This window comes from Rattus norvegicus, chromosome X, assembly GCF_021556685.1.
Source record: "Rattus norvegicus strain SHRSP/BbbUtx chromosome X, alternate assembly SHRSP_T2T, whole genome shotgun sequence".
NCBI classification, from domain to species: Eukaryota; Metazoa; Chordata; class Mammalia; order Rodentia; family Muridae; genus Rattus; species Rattus norvegicus.
This window is the reverse complement of record NC_141554.1, coordinates 99,834,640-99,854,884: the sequence shown is the minus strand read 5'-3', so window position 1 is coordinate 99,854,884 and position 20,245 is coordinate 99,834,640.

Genomic DNA, 20,245 nt, shown 5'->3' with positions numbered 1-20,245 from the left:
CTGTTAAATCTAACCATGGCTTTAAAAACTTTTGGTTAAAAGAAGGAACTGTGAAAAATTTTAGGAACAATTAGAGTAAGTTCTAATGCTATGGGAACAGATAAAACATGTATGCTCTCAATGAGTGTGTAGCACAATTAACTTTCAAAGAAATAAACCATGAGTTGTTTTATGATCCTTGGGGAAATATCAAGATTATATTTGTATACATATTGCAGGATGTTTTGCCTTTGTTAGTTAAGAATCACTCATAAAATAGTCTAAAATTCAAATATCCCCCTCTATCCTATCATAACACTGGAGTAGCAGAATACAAGTAAATATATGCTATTCTTTGGAAAATATATTAACAACATTCTCAGAGTATATTATTGTCCTGCATTGCCCAAGAAAGTCCTCAGAGAAACATTATAGATTCCCAGAAGACACAGGTCATTTGAAAAGTCATACTGGTAGGCTAGGAGGGACTTGGTACCACAAGATATTTTGAATCTGTGATATTGGTGCAGGACAATGAACACAAGATGGGGGGAATGAGTCTAACGATTACTTGTTAGAGCTTGCTGGTGAAATCAGTCTTGGGGTTAAATGCTGTAAAAACTGAATCTCTTCTTCAAAAATGAACTGTTAACCCATTGAGACAAAATTCAGTTTCCAAAATTGAAGGGCTGGTTAGACCTGCAAAAAAGGGATACTTACTAAAAATCACTCAAGGCATTTGGAAAAACCTCCCGAATCAGTTATCAAAGGAAGGACAAGAGGCCATCTTTCCAATATAATGATTTATGAAATAAGAAAATGAAAGTATACTTCTTTGTGAATTCCTAAATTTTTGGGTTTAATGCAAAAATTTGGCAAATAATTATTTGCTAACAGTCAATCCTCACTCCACAACAGTTCTTGATATAAGCTGCCAGACACAGTAGACTAGACAGGACTTCTGAGAAAAGATAAGGTATAACAAGGAGTTTATATTGAAGAAATAATGAAGTCAACCACAACTTTTGAGTGAATTTACATCTTCTCAGCCTTTTAAAGTCAGTTCTCTTAAAGGTATATTCAGATTGTATTTGAGGCTGAAATCACTTTGAGAAAAGAGAAAAGGTACTAGAAGGAAGAAAAATTCCACAGAAAAACACTGGAGTCCTATAGTAAGAAATTCAGAATTGAGTACTATTTCCTCAAGTGTATGTACATGTGCGTGTGTGTGTGAGTGTGTGCATGTGTGCATGTGTGCGTGTGTGTGTGTGTGTGTGTGTGTGTGTGTGCAGACAAGTACAGATGAGAAAGAAATATTATTCCTGGGGGTTTGTCTGTTTACTAGACTAGGGAGAATAAGGGAAAAGATAACTTTCTCAAGTACAAACCAGGCGAGTTTACGTGGCTTCATATTTTCTTCTCTTATAGTCCCTCTGCTTTATTACCAACCTCAAGAAAACTACTAGAACCATAAGGACCACAGTATACATTAAGACACAAAGGGAGAGAGCAAGAATTCAAACTACTCAGAATAATTGGAAGAGAAAGTAGAAGCAAAGACATAGTGGATTTTTAGTTGGAGATTTAGTCCTACCAAATATTCATATAGATGTAAGTGCTTGCCAGAAACCATTAAGGAAACAAAGTAGAATTGTTCTTAGTAACTATATAGTTTCCTGGTATGCACCAATTCTTAACAAGAAGTAAAACTAAGAATATCAGACATCAGAAATGAATGAGGACCTAGAAGTATCAATAAAATTAAATTAATGAAGATGCTTTTGTAGTAGGATCTTATGATTTTCTGAATTTCCTCTGTTTCTGTTGTTATGTCTTCATTTTCATTTCTGATTTTGTTAATTTGGATACTGTTTCTGTGCCGTCTGGTTAGTCTGGCTAAGGGTTTAATCTATCTTGTAGATTTTCTCGAAGAACCAGCTTCTGGCTCTGTTGATTCTTTGTATAGTTCTTTTTTATTCTACTTGGTTGATTTCAGCCATGAGCTTGATTATTTCCTGCAATCTACTCCTCTTTAGTATATTTGCCTCCTTTTGTTCTAGATCTTTCAGATGTGCTGTTAAGCTACCTACCATATGTTCTCTCCAATTTCTTTTTGGGTGCACTCAAAGCTATGAGTTTTCCTCTTAGCACTACTTTCACTGTGTCCCATAAATGGATTTTTTAAAAACAGATACAAGATAACAAAGTTAAATGAGGATCAGGTAAACCAATAAATAGTCCCATAATCTATAATGAAATAGAAGCAATCATTAAAAGTCTCCGAACGAAAAAAGCCCAGGCACAGTCTGTTATAGTGCAGAATTCTATCAGTTCCCAGTTGCAGGATGGCGCCACAAACTTCTCCAATTCTTAACCCAGAACGGCTCCTGTAAAAAGGAAATACAGGGAAAAGGTGTAGAGCAGAGACTGAAGGAAAGGCCATCCAGAGACTGCACACCTGGGGATACATCCCATAGACACACACTAAACTATTGTGGATGCCAAGAAGTGCTTTCTTACTGGAGCCTGTTATAGCTGTCTCCTGAGAGGCTCTGCCAGAGCCTAAAAATACAGAGGCAGATGTTCACAGCCAACCATTGGACTAAGAATGGGGACCTCAATAAAGGAGTTAGAGAAAGGTCTGAAGGAGCTAAAGGGGTTTATAACCCCATATTACGAACAACAAAATTAACCAACTAGGCCCTCCAGAGCTCCCAGGGACTAATACACCAACCGAAGATTACATACACATAGAGGAACCCATGGCTCCAGCTGCATATGTAGCAGAGGATGGCATTGTCTGATATCAATAGGAAGAGAGGTCCTTTGTCCTGAGAAAGGTTGATTCACAAGAGTAGGGGAATGCCAGTGCACTGAGGTGGGAGTGGGTAGGTGGGAAGGAGACCACCCTCATAGAAGCAGGGGAAGTGGATGGGATAGGGGTTTTCCCAAGGGTAAACTAGGAACCGGGATAACATTTTAAATGTGAATACATAAAGTATCCATGAAAAATGAAGAGGATAATCATGCTTGCTGCACTCTGTTGCTGTAAGACTTAATTAAAATAATCCTTTTGAAACATCAAGCGCAGTAGCTTCCATATACTAAATATTTTTCAAATGAAAATGCTGAAATGCAGGCACTCAATAAGAAAGTGGTTGAAAGAATCTGAGGAGTGAAAAGAAAGAAGGCACCCCATGTGAAGATAAGGTGTGTCATTAAATAGGGATGGAAGTTTTAGTGACAATGATGTTTTTGACAGAACTAGACTACTTTATTTTTAAAAGACCTTTAATTTTTAAATTTTTAATTACTTACATTTCTCTCTCTTTCTCTCTCTCTCTCTCTCTCTCTCTCTCTCTCTGTGTATGTGTGTGTGTGTGTGTGTGTGTGTGTGTGTGTGTGTGTAAGTGAGGTTATTTGCACATAGAGTGGAACAAGGCCAGTGCTTTATATCGCCACTGGGCGTGGGCACTGGAAAATAAACTCTTGATTCTCTTCAGGAACAATCCATGTTTTCCACCACCATCCATCTATCTAGCCCCCTAGAATGTTTTCTTGGGAAAATTTGATTTTTAAAAGATGTTGGGTGAGCTGTTATCACAGTAAGAGAACAATAGTAAGACTCAGACATTAAGGGGGTGTTGAAGAATTCAGGAAAAACTTGTCATAATAATATCAGGATAAATCAGTTCAGTACATATTTATGTGATTATTTATAGACTTGATGTACAGGTAGCATGCGTTGCTAAAGAGTCCTAGAACTACATTTGCCTAATCAACAGCTCACCAGTTTCTCTTGGACTAATCAAGGTGATCAAGATATACCTTTAGATTAAATTTGTAGCTAAAGAAACCTGTGCCCTAATTAACTATATTGTTTTCCCAGTGAAGGAAAAGATTTGCCTGGGATATCTCATTCAAGAAGAGCAGCACTGACTAATAAGACTCCATGGAAAGTTTGAGAACAAGAAGCATACAATAGCCAGATAATATTTTGAAAGCTAAGTTGGATAAACTTGGAAGGATGTACCAGACAGTAATTAAAACCAGTGAGCAAAATTAGTAAGCAATAGATTTTTAGAATTTGGAAAAATATTTTGACTTTTTTTCTGAAAATTTCATAGATTGATAAAATGCATGGTGAATTGAAGATGTTGGTCTTTTATGAATAAGTCTAAGTAATTTATTAAATATATCTGTTTATTCTGGCTAGGGAACACAAATTTGATGATGATAATAATAATGATGGATGGTGGTGGTAATATGAAATTAAATTTCCCAATGTAGCCAAGATTGGTTTTGAACTTTTGATTCTGTCTCAACTTCCAGAGCTGCAGATGTTAACAGGCATGAGCCAACACACTGAGCTGCCACAAATCTAATTTTGGTGTGTGTGTGTGTGTGTGTGTGTGTGTGTGTGTGTGTGTGTGTGTACTAAATTAACTACAAATTTTAAGTTTAAAAAAATTACAAGTGATGCTCATGTACACAAATGATGTTGCAAGACTTAACAGATACTTGGAAATTCTTATCCACCCTGTTTCAGCCATAGCTTTCTCTCAAAGGTAACAACTATAATGGTTAGTAAAATTGTCTTGCTTGTGATTATTAATTATGTATCTACAAAATAATGCTATTTTGATAGTTTTAGTACTTTGGAGGAATGGACTCAGTCCTCCAGTACCTGCTGTGATATCACCATGACTTGTAGAGTCTTCAGTCTTATGTACAGTTGCAGCTCGATTTTTATAGCTATTTGTTTTCTAACAACTCTCTGAATTATTTAGCTAATATTATATGCCTAGACATGTAACCATTTAATTTATCTTTTCCTTATGAGGCTAGTAATTCTGTGTCAGTTTCAGTTCATATGCTTTTGTTTGTCTCTCCTACCCAACTATTACCCACCTCTATTCTTCCCTGGTCATTGTTCACACTATTTGTGTAGTGATAGAAGCTGAGAGTTGTTATGTAGACTAAGGGGCATACATGCAATGCTAATTAGCAAGCAGAGACTATGGTGCCATGTGTCAATCAGACTATATACCATGAATGTTCTTTCTTCCACACTGAATACTTGAAAAACTAAGGTGACATGACATGTAGACAAGAAGGAATTTCCTGTAGAGCAGTTTTGATGGAAGTATAAAAGGAGGCAGCATATATATTTATTTCTTTGTTTTTCTCTCCTCTGACATAGGGTTTAAAGATGAAGGCATTCCATGTGGCCTCTTTTAAAAAGACACTGCCTTCAACCAGCCAATCAGTTGCTGAAAAATTCTGAATACATTCAGTTTAGGAATGTATTTCCTCTCCCATCTTTTCTATCTCACATCATTTAAGGCATATTTTATATATTTCACATCACTTTTTTTCACACTTCTGTTTCCTTGTTATTACATGTCCCTACTTTCACAACCCAATAGAGCCTGAACACACTAGTTTTACTTCAGGATCTATTTCTATGCAATCTGGTTTGCAACAGTTGAAATAAGCATTATTAAACTTCTTATTTGTGGGGTTCATATGTATAGAGAATTTCATAAGAACATGTACCTAAGAAAATAGAATTGCTACATTAGAATTGTATATCCACAAATTTACTAAGCAAGGGCCTCATGTTTTCCAGGATGACCTTTCAATCTATCTACTTGTGATAGTTTATACATGCTTGGCCCAGGAAGTGGCACTAGTACCAATAGGTGTAGCCTTGTTGGAGTTTATGAGTCACTGTGGGCATGGGTTTTAGTTCCCTCCTTCTAGCTGCCTGGAAGCCAGTCTTCTGCTAACTGCTTTCAGAAAAAGAGGTAAAACTCTTAGCTTCTCTAGCTCCATGTCTGCCTAGATGTTGTCAAGATCTTGCTTTGATGATAGTGGACTAAACCTCTGAACTTGTAAGACAGCCTCAATTTAATGTCATCCTTGTAAGAGTTGCATTGATTATGCTTTCTGTTCACAGCAGTAAAAGCCTTAACCATGACTCTTATCTATCTATCTAACTATCTATCTATCTATCTATCTATCTATCTATCTATCTATCTATCTATCATCTATCTATCTATGCATCTATTTTTACAGTGCATAGCTTCATACCCATAATCTCTTCTCACCCTAGTGAAGATTTTTATTAATAACGTAATTTTTTATTTATTGTTCTCTCATGTATTACATCCTGACATTCTTCTCCCAGGCCCTCCCCCACCCCAACTCTCCCATGTCCACTTCTCCACCATTTCTCCTTAAAAATAGACAGGTCTCCATGAATATCAACCAATCATGGCATATCAAGTTATAATAAGAGTAGGTCCCTCTTCTCTTATTAAAGCTAGATGAAGCTGCCCAGTATGAAAACAATGGGTCACAAAAACAGGCAAAAGAGTCAGAGACAGCCCTTGCTCCTACTGTTTATTAGGAGTTCCCCAAGAACACCAAGCTATACAACTGTTAACATATATGCAGAGTCTAAGCCAAGACCCATGCATATTCCCTAGTTGTCAGTTCAGTCTCTATGAGCCCCTATGTGTCTAAGTTAGTTGATTCTGTGGGTTTTTTTGTAGTGTTGTTGATCTCTCTGGCTCCTACAATTGCTCCTCCCCTCTTCCTCAGGATTTACTGCACTCTCCCTAATCTTTGGCTGTGGGTCTCTGCATCTGTTTGCATCAGTTGCTAGATGAAGCCTCTGTGATAATTATGTCACACTGATTGTCATAGTGGCTGTATTTGCACTCTTACCCACATTGGAGTAGTTTTTCTTGCTCCACATCTTCATCAGCATGAGTTGTCACTTGTGTTTTTGATGTTAGTCATTCTTTCACATGCTAGATATAAACTTAGGGTTGTCTTCACTTGCATTTCCCTGATGGCTATGGATGTAGAACATTTAAGTGCTTGTCAGTCATTTGAGAGTACTTTGTTAAGAAATCTGTTTAGATCTGTACTCCATTTTTAAATTTGGTTATATGGTTTGTTTGTGTCCAGTTTCTTGTGTTCTTTATGTATGTTGGATACTCTCCCACTGTCAAATGTAGAGTTGGTGAAAAGAATTTCCAATTTTGTCTCATTGAGGAAGTGCTATGCCTTTTTGAAGCTTCCGAGTTTCATGAGGTTCCATTTATTGTCAGTCTTAGTTGCTGCATTATTAGCATTCTCTCCAGGATGTTGTCTCCTGCCAATATGTTCAAGGCTATTTTCCACTTTTTCTGCTATCAGGTTCAGTGTATCTAGCTTTATGTTGAAGTCTTTGATCCACTTGGACTTGAGCTTTGTGCAAGGTGATAGATATGGATATATTTGCATTCTGCTACATGCCACCATCCAGTTAGAATGGCATCATTTGTTAAAGATGCTTTCTTTTTCTTCCCACTGTATAAGTTTGGCTTCTTTTTCAAAAATCAGGTGTTCACAGATGGATGCTTTACATATAGGTCTCTGATTTCATTCCATTGGCCAACCTGTGTATTTTTATGTCAATACAATGCGGTCTTATTACTGTTACTTTGTAATACACCATGAAATCAGAGATAGTGATACTTCCCGACACTCTTTTATTTTACAAGATTGTTTTCATTATCCTGGATTTTTTGTTTTTCTGTGTGAAGTTGAATTCTTCAATGTATGTCAGGAATTTTGTTACATTTTAATGAGGAATGTATTGATTCTATATATTGCTCTTGATAGGATGACCACTTTTACTATCCTACTCATTCATGCCATGAAAAATTTTCCCATCTTCTGATATCTTCTCCAATTTCTTTTTTAAGGGCTTGAAATTCTCATCATACAGATCTTTCACTCTTATGGTTATAATTACACCACAATATTTTCTATTATTGGTTGCTATTGTGAAGGTTGTTGTTTCCCTGATTTCTTTTTCTCAGTCCATTTATCATTTGTTAAAAGGAGGGATACTGATCTCTTTGTGTTATTCTTGTATCCAGCTATTTTGTTAAAGATTTAATCAGCTATAGGACTTTCCTGGTTGAATTTTTGTGGTTGCTAATATATACAACCATGTCATCTGGAAATAGCAATATTTTGACTTTTATTGTTGTAATATTTCAACATACACATACATCAAGTAATGTTTCAGTTGGGTCAAACATAAATAACGAATATTTATCTTTACTTTTCTTACAGGTAAATACTAATGTAAATTCATAAAAAAAATAACATGGAAGATTAAAATGGTCATTCAAACAAATACTTGTCCAGTTTCAAACTTTGTAGGTTTCAATTAATATTAGTAGATTTACACTAGCCACTATGAAGCCACACAGCTTTGCTTCGGGTTTTACAATTACACTTATATGCACAGTATCAGTTCTATATGGCAAAATGTTCAAAAATGTTTTGTAGCTTATTCAAATGCATAAGTAATTTGTAGCCACCCTATAGTGCATTAGTATCACAGAGCTTATTGCTCCTACCTAACTGTTAGTGATTATATAAATAAAAATACAGGTAGTTTATAGAATTTATCTGTTTTTGTGACTAAGGAATGGCAATACGCATGATGAGCATGCCGATGATGATGATGATGATGATGATGATGATGATGATGATGATGATGATGATGCTGGCAAATACAACTACTACTTACTGCTACTGTTACTGCTACTGCTACTGCTGCTACTACTATTGCTATTAGAGGTGAACTTTCTCAGTGTAGCCAAGATTATCTTTAAAGTTGTGATTCTCCTGTCTCAACCACTAGAATTGCAGGTATTGTGGGCATAAGCCAACACACTATGCTGGTAACTGTTTACTCAGTAAATATTGTTCAATTTCTTCAGATCCTCACCATCACTTTATTCACCTGTTCTCTAATGATGCCCATACCACTTACACATTTGAGATATGAATTTCTTATTCAGATACTCCATCTAAGTGAGATCATGTAGTACTTGTTCTTTAGGGCTGAGCTGAGCTTATTTCTGTAGGAGGAACATTCTAAAGTTGATAAGTGCTGACTATATTTTTTTAAACTGAAACTTTTATGGAAATCTTTCAAACACACAGAAAAGTTGAAGAAAAATACAATGAGCATACACATGTACTTAATTATATATTCACTTATATATTTAATTATATATAAAGCATATTAAAGAAGTACATATATAGCTATCTATTTATCTATACTCTTCACATTAGCTTGTTGACTCTGTCCATATTCATATTTCCACCTATGAAAGCAATAAATGAAACTGTGTTGTTTTTATTCTTCAGTAACAAGTTGCTCTTAACATTGCTATAGCAATTCCCCAAGCATATTGTCTCTGATTTTGCAAGCCAGGCTTTCTATAGAAAGGTTTCACAAAGACATATTCTAGGTGGAGTTTTAGCTAGAGAAGATTTGCTGTCAAGCTTGGTCAGGCTATTCGTTGGATCCATGTCACTGTAGATGTGAGACTAAGTACTTTGCATTTTTAATAGTTGTTGCCTTGAGAATTGTCTAAACACCTGCTTTTGTACTTCATGTTCACCTTAGGACAAGACTGCTTGAGTTTTCAAGAATGTGTGGCTTCAATTGGTAAGACTGCCTGTGTTGGCTAATCTTGTCAGTTTGACTAGATGCAGAATTACCTAAGACACAAGCAACTGAGCATACCTGTGAGGAATATTTTTCCTTAATTGAAGTGGAAGACTTAAGCAGAATATGGAAAGCACCCTCTAGCAAGAGCCACAGCATTAAGAAGGTCTGAGGGAAACTGTCCTTGCTTTTACCTTCTTTGCCTTCAAATAATGCAGGCAAGTTGATAATTTTTGATGCTGGATATTAAACTGCTGCTAATATTATTTGCTGACATCAGAATCTCCATGCCACTGTAAACTGAAGACCAGCAGCTCTACAAGAATCCTTCAAATCATCAACAACAGACTGGAAATACATAGAACCTTGTGAACCGAGTATCTATCATGTTCTCAGCCTCTTTACTATAAATGCAGCTGTTAGACTACTTAGCTGTATTGTGTTAGCTAATCTAATAACTTACCTTTTAGCATATATTTAATTTATTGGTTCTGTTTCTCTAGAGTACTCTATTACAGATTGTAGTGCGAAAAGTGGCTCTACAGACACAGTATTAGAAGAATGAAATTCTCTATTGATGTCAATAGCTGGAGATACAACTTAACAAAATTAGTAAATATTAAAGTCTGTTTGTAGCATGGAAAACACTGAGAATCCATGATGCAATTTATTTAAAGAACTGGGATTTGTCATGTTTAGGAAGGATATCTAATGTTTAGTATTGTGTGTCAAATTCTAGATAATATCTGAAGTACTTTGTCTAATTTTGGACTGTCACATTGGACTGAAGTATTTTATCTAATTTTTCCAAACCTGTTTTTCTAATACCAAAACTATTTGCAATTAAAACACACAAATAAGAACACCATTGTCTACTGCAGACTGTGAATTGATTTTGGACTGTTGTGAATAATAATTTCCTCCTAGTCTAAGAGGAAATTCCACCTTCCTTTATTCTTAAATATGGTAGTCGAATAGATGTGAGAACATTAACCAAGGTTAGTGCTGGTTAGTCTCAACTTTTAACTTGACAGAATCTAGAATCACTTGTCTATTTTTTTAAAATAGGATATTTTTATTTACATTTTAAATGTTATTCCCTTTCCTGGACATAAGCTCCGTATCCCATCCCCTCCCCCTCCTTCTATAAGAGTGTTCCATCTTCCCAACCACCACCCTGCCCAAACAGCTCCTTTCCCACCTTCCTGCCCTAACATTCCACTACACTGGGGGATTCAGCCTTGGCAGGACCAAGGGCTTCTCTTCCCATTGGTGCCCAACAAGGCCATCGTCTGCTACATATGCAGCTTGAGCCATGGGTCTACCTATATGTACTCTTTGGGTAGTGGTATAGTCCCTAGGAGTTCTTGTTGGTTAGTATTATTTGTTCTTATGGGGTTGCAAGGATTAGTTCCCTCAATCCTTTCTCTAACTCCTTCAATGGACATCTCATTCTCAGTTCAATGGTTTGCTGCTAGCATTCACCTCTGTATTTGTCATGCACAGGCTGAGCCTCTCAGGAGACAGCTATATCAGGCTCCCATCAGCATGAACTTGGTTTCATCAATATTGTCTAGTTTTGGTGGCTGAATAATGTGAGCTGGATCCTAAGGTGAGGTGGCCTCTTAATGGCCATTCTTTCAGTCTCTGTTACAGACTTGGTCTACATATCTCCTGGTATGAATATTTTTATTCCCCCTTTTGAGAAGAACTGAAAAATCCACAGTTTCATCGCCCTTCTTCTTGAGCTTCCTGTGGCTTATGGAATATATCATAGGTAATTCAACTTTTGGGCTAATATCCACTTATCATTGAGTGTATACCAAGGTTTTTTTCTTTCTTTCTTTCTTTTTTTGATTGGGTTATCAGGATGATATTTTCGAGTTCATTCCATTTGCCTATGAATTTCATGAAGTCATTGTTTTTGGTAGCCGATAGTACTCCTTTGTGTAGATGTGCCATATTTTCTGTATCCATTCCTCTGTTGAAGGGCATCTGGGTTCTTCCCATCTTCTGGCTATTATAACTAAGGCTGCTATGAACATAGTGCAGCAAGTGTCTTTGTTGGAGGTTGGAGCATCATTAGGGTATATGCCCACAAGTGATATACCTGCGCACTCAGTTTGTACAATATCCAATTTTCTGAGGAACCTCAAGAAGTATTTCCACACTGTTTTTACCCACTTGCAATCCCACCAACAGTAGAGGATGTTCTTATATCTCCTCATCCTCAAAATAATCGGTTTCACCTGAGTTTTGACCTTTGGCCATTCTGACTGGTATAACATGGAATCCCAGGTTTGTTTGATTTGCATTTCCCTGGTGACTAAGTATGTTGAAAATTTCTTTAGGTACTTATCAGCCATTCAAAATTCCTCAGTTGAGCATTATTTGTTTAATTTTGTACCCCATTTTTAAATAGGGTTATTTGGCTCTCTGGAGTCTAACTTCTTGAGTTCATTGTATATATTGGATATTAGCCTTCTATTGGATGTAGAATTGGTATAGATTTTTTTCTAGATCTGTTGGTTATTGTTTTGTCCTATTGAGAGTGTTCTTTGTCTTAAAGAAGCTTTGCAATTTTATGAGGTCCCATTGTTGATTCTTGACCTTAGAGCATAATCCATTGGTGTTCTATTTAGGAAAATTTCGCCAGTGCCCATGTGTTCAAGGCTCTTCCCCACATTTTCTTCTATTACTTTGAGTGTATCTGCTTTTATGTGGAGGTCCTTGATCCACTATGACTTAAGCTGTGTACCTAGCAATAAGAACGCATTGATTTGCATTCTTATTCATACTGACCTCCAGTTGAACCAGCACCATTTGTTGAAAATGCTATCTTTTTCTAGTGGGTGGTTTTAGCTCCTTTGTCAAAGACAAAATGACCATAAATGTGTATGCTCATTTCTTGGTCTTCAATTTTATTTCATTGATCTACTTGCCTGTCTCTGTAACAATACCAGAGAGTGTTTATCACTATTATTCTGTAATACATCATGAGGTCAGGGATGATGATTCCCTCAAAAGTTCTTTTATTGTTGAAGATCGTTTTAGGTGTTGGGTTTTTGTTATTACAAATAAATTTTCAGATTCCTATTGGTAACTCTATGAAGAATTGAGTTGGAATTTTGATGGGGATTGCATTGAATCTGTAGATTGCTTTTGGCAAAATGGCCATCTTTACTATATTAATCCTGCCAATCCATGAGCATCTTTCCATCTTCTGAGATCTCCAATTACTTTCTTCAGAGACTTGTTGTTCTTGTAATACAGATCTTTCACTTGCTTGGTTAGAGACACACCAAAGTATTTTATGTTATTTGTAATTGTTGTGAAGGGTGTTATTTTTCTAATTTCTTTCTCAGCCTGCTCATTCTTCAAGTAGAGGAAAGCTACTGATTTGTTTGAGTAAAGTTTATACCCAGCAACTTTGCTAAAGTTGTTTATCAGGCTCAATAGTTCTCTGGTGGAACTTTTGGGGTCACTTAAGTATCATATCATCTGCACATACTGATATTTTGACTTCTTCTTTTCCAGTTCACATACCTCTGACCTCCTTTCATTGTCTGATTGCTCTGGCCAGGACTTTGAGTCCTATATTGAATAAAAAGGTAAAGAGTGGGCAGCCTCGTCTAGTCCCTGATTTTACTGGGGTAGCTTCAAGTTTCTCTCCATTTGGTTTCATATTGCCAACTGTTTTGCTGTATATGGCTTTTACTATGTTTAGGTATGTGCCTTAAATTTATGATCTTTCCAAGACTTTTACCATAAAGCGGTGTTCAATTTTATCAAATGCTTTCTCAGCATCTAACGAGATAATTATGTTTTTCTCTTTGATTTTGTTGACATAGTAGATGACATTAATGGATTTCCCTATATTGAACCATTCCTGCATCCCTGGGATGAAGCCTATTTGATCATGATAATGATCGTTTTGATGTGTTATTGGAATCAGTTTGTGAGAATTTTATTGAGTATTTTTCATCGATATTCATAAGGGAAATTGGTCTGAATTTTTCTATCTTTGTTCGGTATTTCTGTGGTTAAGATATAAGCATAATTTCAGCTTCATAGAAGGAATTGGGTAGTGTTACTTTTGTTATTATTTTATGGAAAAGTTGGCTGTTATTGGTATGAGGTCTTCTATGAAGTTCTGGTAGAATTTTGCACTTGTCATGTTTTTTTTTTGGGGGGGGGAAGACTTTTAATGACTGCTTCTATTTCTTTAGGAGTTATAGGGTTGTTTAAATGGTTTATCTGTTCCTGATTTAGCTTTGGTACCTGGTATCTATCTAGAAAGTTGTCCATTTCCTCCAGAATTTCCAGTTTTGTTGAATATAGGCTTTTGTGGTAGGATCTGATAATGTTTTAATTTCCTAAGATCCCGTTGTTATGACTGTCTCCTTTTCCATTTCTTATTTTGTTAATTTGGACTCACTCTCTGTGACTTCTGGTTAGCCTGGCTAAGGATTTATATATCTTTTCAAGTTTCTCAGAAACAAACAAACAAACAACAAAAAAAACAAAACAAAAAAACAAAACAAAAAACAAACAAACAAACAAAAACCCAGGGGTTGGGGATTTGGCTCAGTGGTAGAGCGCTAGCCTAGGAAGCGCAAGGCCCTGGGTTTGGTCCCCAGCTCCGAAAAAAAGAACCAAAAAAAAAAAAAAAAAAAAAAAAAAAAAACCCAGCTCCTGGTTCTGTTGATTCTTTGTATAGTCCTTTTTGTTTCTACTTTGTTGATTCCAGTCCTGAGTTTGATTAATTCCTGCCTTCTACTCCTCTTGGGTGTATTTGCTTCTTTTTGTTCTAGAGCTTTTAGGTGTGCTGTCAAGCTGCTAATGTATGCTCTCTCCTGTTTCCTTTTGGAGGCACTCAGAGCTATGAGTTTTCCTCTTTGCACTTCTTTCATTGTATCCCACAAGTTTGGGTATGTTTGCCTTCATTTTCATTAAATTCTAAAAAGTCTTTAATATTTTTCTTTATTTCTTCCCTGACCACGTTATTATTGTTAGAGCGTTGTTCAACTTCCATGTGTATATGGACTTTCTGCCATTTTTGTTGATATTAAAGTTGATATTGATATCCATTCTGATATGATAGAATGCAGGAATTATTTCAATCCACTTGTATCTCTTGAGTCCTGTTTTGTGACTGATTATATGGTCAATTTTGGAAAAGGTATCATGAAGTGCTGCAAAGAAGGTATATTCTTTTTGTTTTAGAATGAATTGTTCTATAAATATCTGTTAAATCCATTTGGTTCATAACTTCTGTTAGTTTCTCTGTGTCTCTGTTTAGTTTCTGTTTCCATGATCTGTCCATTGATGAGAGTGGGATGTTGAAATCTCCCACTTTTATTGTGTGAGGTACGTGTGTGCTTTGAGGTTTAGTAAGGTTTCTTTTATAAATATAGGTGCCCTTTGCATGTGGAGCATAGATATTCAGGATTGAGAGTTTATCTTGGTTAATTTTTTCCTTTGATGCATATGAAGTGTCCTTCCTAATATTTTCTGATAACTTTTGGTTGAAAGTCGATTTTATTTGATATTAGAACAGCTTCTCCTGCTTCTTTCTTGGGATCATTGGCTTACAAGATTGTTTCCAGCCTTTTACTCTGAGGTAGTGTCTGTCTTTTTTACTGAAGTGTGTTTCCTATATGCAGAAAAAATTCTGGGTCTGCTTTATGTGTCCAGTTGGTTAGTCTATGTCTTTTTATTGGGGAATTTTGTCTGATGTTAAGAGATATAAGAAATAGTGATTGATGCTTCCTGTTATTTTTGTCATTAGAAGTAGAATTATGTTTGTGTGTCTCTCTTCTTTTGGTTTCATTGCAAGGAGATTAATTTCCTGCTTTTTCTAGGGTGTAGTTTCCTACCTTGTGTTGGAGTTTTCTATTATTCTTTGTAGGGCTGTATTTGTGGAGAGATATTCTATAAATTTGATTTTTGTCATGGAGTATCTTGTTTTTTCCATCCATGTTAATTGAGAGTTTTGCTGGATATAATAGCTTGGACTGGCATTTATGTTTTCTTAGGGTTTGTATGGCATCTACTCAGGATCTTCTGGCTTTCATGATCTCTGGTGAGAAGTCTGGTATAATTCTGATAGGTCTGCCTTTATATGTTACTTTACTTTTTCTCTTATTGCTTTTAATATTCTTTATTTGCTCTGTGCTTTTAGTGTTTTGACTATTATTTGATGGGAGGATTTACTTTTCTGATCCAATCAATTTGGAGTTCTGCAGGTTTCTTTTATGTTTATGGGCATCTCTTTCTTTAGGTTTGGGAAGATTTTTTTTTTCTATAAATTTGTTGAAGGTATTATTGGCCCTTTAATTTGGGAATCTTCACTCTCCTCTATACCTATTATCCTCAGGTTTGATCTTCTCATTTTGTCCTGGATTTCCTGGATGTTTTGGGTTAGAAGCTTTTTGCATTTTATATTACCTTTGATGGCTGTGTCAGTGCTTTCTTTGGTTTCTTCTGCCCCTGAGGGTCTCTCTTCAACCTCTTGTATTCTGTTTTTGATGCTTGCACCTATGCCTCCTGATTTCTTTTCTAGGATTTTTATCTTCAGGGTTGTCTCCCTTTGTGATTTCTTTGTTATTTCTAGTTCCATTTTTAAATCCTGAATGGCCTTATTCAATTCCATCACCCCTTTCTTCCTTTCTTTCTTTCTTTCTTTCTTTCTTTCTTCCTCTCTTTCTTTTTTCTGTAATACTTTAAGGGATTTTTTTGTGTACTCTTTAGGGACTTCTAATTGTTCACCTGTGCTGTTCTGTATTTCTTTAAGGGATTTATTTTAGTCCTTCTTAAAGTCGTCTATCATCATCATGAGATGTGATTTTAAATCCAAATCTTGTGTTTTTTGTCCGCTTGGATATCCAGTATTTGCTTTGGAGGGATAAATAGTCACTGATGATGCTAAGTATTCTTGGTTTCTGTTGTTTATTTTCTTGTGCTTGTCTTTTACTATCATGTTGTTTCTGCTTGTCTTAGGGTTTTATTGCTGTGAACAGACACTGACCAATGCAAGTTTTATAAGGACAATATTTAATTGGAACTGGCTTACAGGTTCAGAGGTTCAGTCTATTATCATCAAGGTGGGAGCATGGCAGCATTCAGGCAGGCATAGTGAAGGAGGAGCTGAGTTCTACATCTTCACAAGAAGGAAGCCAGGAATAGACTAAGCATCCTCAGGCAGCTAGAAGGAGAGTCTCCATCCCACCCCTCACAGTGACACACATCTTCCAACAAGACCACACCTTCTAATACTGCCACTCCCTGGACCAAGCATATGGAAACCATCACACTGGTATTAGCTTGTCTTGATGCCTCTGACAGTGGCTTGACCCTTCTGTAAGCCTGTCTGTGAGCACTCTTGTAGACCTGTTTTCTTTCAGCCAGATTTTGGAACTGAGAGCTGTGAGAGTGGGTCAGGTCTTGGTCAGTCAGAAACCAGAAGGGTCCTGGCCAAGAATGCTCCTGCATTTGTGTGTCCTGAAGCTCCAGTGTGCTTGGAGCAGAATAGTTGTTCTTACCTCTGCTCTCAGGTGTGTTAGCACTCCTGGTGACTGGCTTTCAGCTCTGGAATTAGGCAGAAACTGGAAGGGTCCTGTGCCTGACTGCTCCCAGGTTCCTGTGCCCACAGAGCACAGAAGGAACTAGCAAGGCAGGTTCGTTTAAGGCCAGGAATGCGAGCAGAAGTAGTTGTCTCTTCCGAGCTCTCAGGATTGCCCACACTTCTAAGAGTCCAGCTCTTTCCCCCCACAGGATTTGAGTACAGAGATCTGTGGACAGGTTCAGCTCTGGGCACAAGTAGAAATCGGAAGCTAGAATCACTTATGGAGGTGTCTAATGAACAATTATTTAAAATAGACTGTGTGGGCAAAGCCTGTGGAAACGAGTGCCTTGACAGATATTCAAATACCCTTCTATTTTAGGTAGTACCATTCCCTCAGGCCTAGACAGAGAGACCTAAACAATGTAAGAGAAGGGAAAGCTAGCTACGAGCAAGCAATCAAGCAAGCAAGCATGCAAGTAAGCATTCATTTTTCTCTGCTCTTTATTGTGGATGTGATGTGAGCAGCTGTCTCAAGCTCCTGACTCCATTACCTCCATGCATGATGGACTATAATCTGACACTGTGAGTGGAAATAAATTGTTCTCACATAAATTACCTTTTGTAAGGGCATTTTATAACATTAACTGAAACAAAACTAGAGCAAGCACCCTTGAGCAATTATATTTTTATGCTAGGAATTACTATTGCTCAAATCTCTTTTTGTTCTGTTCAGGTTTTATTTTCATAGATTTTTAGGCTATATATTGCAGGAATATATGCATTTGAAGAGTTACACAATTTGTTGGTATGCATTTTTATACTAATCTCATAACTATTTATTTGTGTGGCATCAGAAATGTTTCTTTATCAAGACCGGATCTTCTTCAGCAGCCCAGATTGGGGTAGAATTCACTACATAACTGAAGCTGACCATGAACTCATGAAAATCCTCTTTTTTTCATCATCTCAGATGCTACCATTACAGGTGTGATAAACTATACTCTTTTCTTTCCTCTTAACTCATCAAGGTTTTCAAGAACGTAGTTGTTAGTTTTGTTTACCAATTGCATTTAGTTTCATTTGTTTATTATTATTCTGTATTACTTCTCCCAGCTAGGACATAGTTCCTTTTTTCTAGTATAAATTGAGTTTTGCTTATATTTTTCTTAAATAACACCTATTTATTGCTATAAATCTAGTGGACTATTTCTTTTTTGATTTATCTTAAGGTGCATTTTGATTTCTTCCTTGATATATTTGTGTTCACATACTTGTCAATTTTACAATTTTATTTTTATTGTTGATTTTTAGTTTTACAACATTACATTTGAAAAATATGTATTTGAAATGATTTCAGCCTTTTGAAATTTCTGAGTTCTTTTGCACGAATCACAATGTATTCTATTATGTAGAATATTTGTTATGCAGTAAAGAAGAATGTATTTTCTGATGTTATTGGATGCAATATTCTTTAAATGGCTGTTACAGCCATTTGGCCTACTTACTAGTGGATATTTTTGTGGTTATTCTGAGACTTACTTAAGGGATTTAACAGTTATAACAGTTTATTTTACTCTAATAACTTCCATCATACAAATTTATTTTACTTAGACTTCCTCCTATTTCATGCTATTGATATAATATTTTTCATTTTCTTATATTGTATATTCATTATGAACCTGTTTAGTGATATTTAAAAACATTCTTTTGTTCCTTAACTTCTATACTGGAGGCATAAGTATTTTATTCACTAAGTCTAGCAAGATGACTCAGAGGGCTAATAGGGCTTTCTTTATTTGCAAAGGACAATGATTAGGTTTCTAGTACCCATATTGAGCAACTCACAACTTCCCATAACTCAAGCTCCAGAAAATTGTGCATTCTTTTCTTGCTTCCTCATATACTTATACCTGTGTGTGTGTGTGTGTGTGTGTGTGTGTGTGTGTTTGCATGCATGTGTACAAATATACATTAATAAAATGGAAAATTTGGAAAGTATGTCATGTACCACCATGACAGCAATAGATTAGCAGGTTTCAATAGATATTTACTAATTTTTATGTTATATTTTGTTGTTCATCATTAATGCAATGCATGTCTGGAGAAGATAACTTAAACTGCTTACCACTGTTGGAGATAGTAGGTAATTTTTTTTTTATTTTTTGATAATACATTTACATTATTTTAGAGTTCTGTAGAGTATTTTGCTTTATAAATATGTCATGAATAATATACTCAATATACTGTTCAATAGTTAATTTAATTTTTAAAACTTCAAATCATCTTGTTATAGTGAATCTTTTATATTTTTCTCATGGTAAATATGCAAGACTTTCTCGTAATTGTTAATCTATAAAGTTTGTATAATCTAATATTTAGCAGAATATAGTAAACAGCTTATCTAAGTTTGTGAACTAATTTTCACTCATAGGGGATATCAACTTACACTTCCAGAAGCAGTATAAAAGAGTTTGATAGCTTTGTATATGGTTTTATTTTTAAATTCCTTCAGTATATGCATACTGTGTATACAGTACATTTTTATATTCTAGACTGGCTTCAAACCTATAAAACTATTCCTCTCCATACTCTTGAGTACTGATATTATGTCCATGAGCAACAATGCAGAGCTAGAATGCTTTACAGGAAATCTCAAAATGAACTTCGACATCTATGAATGCTGATACCATTTATTTTATAAACTTTAATAATGCTTCACATATATCATTCACATATATTACATCATTTGACCCAAAAGAGCTCCTACAAGATATAGGTATGGTTGTTTTATTGATGCTATATGACAGATTTAAGTGTCTGAATTGAGGAGGGAGTAGTGGTGGAAATTTGTGTAGAGCAGTGTAAAAAACTACCGGAGTTTTTCACCGATCTTGTTAACTTGACACAAATGTGGACTTACTTGAGATGAAAGGACTTCACGTGAGGAATTGCTTACATCAAATTGACTTGTTGCCATGTCTATGGGGTGGTTTTTTTGATACCTGATTGGTGTAGGAGGGCCCAGTCTACTGAGCATGGTACCAGGAACTGGGTTGTATAAAAAGGTAATTGAACAAAGGCATGGGTTCAATAATCTTCCATGCTTAGACTTTCAAGTACCTGTCTTGGCTTCCTTCCATGATGGACTGTAACCTAGAAGCCAAATA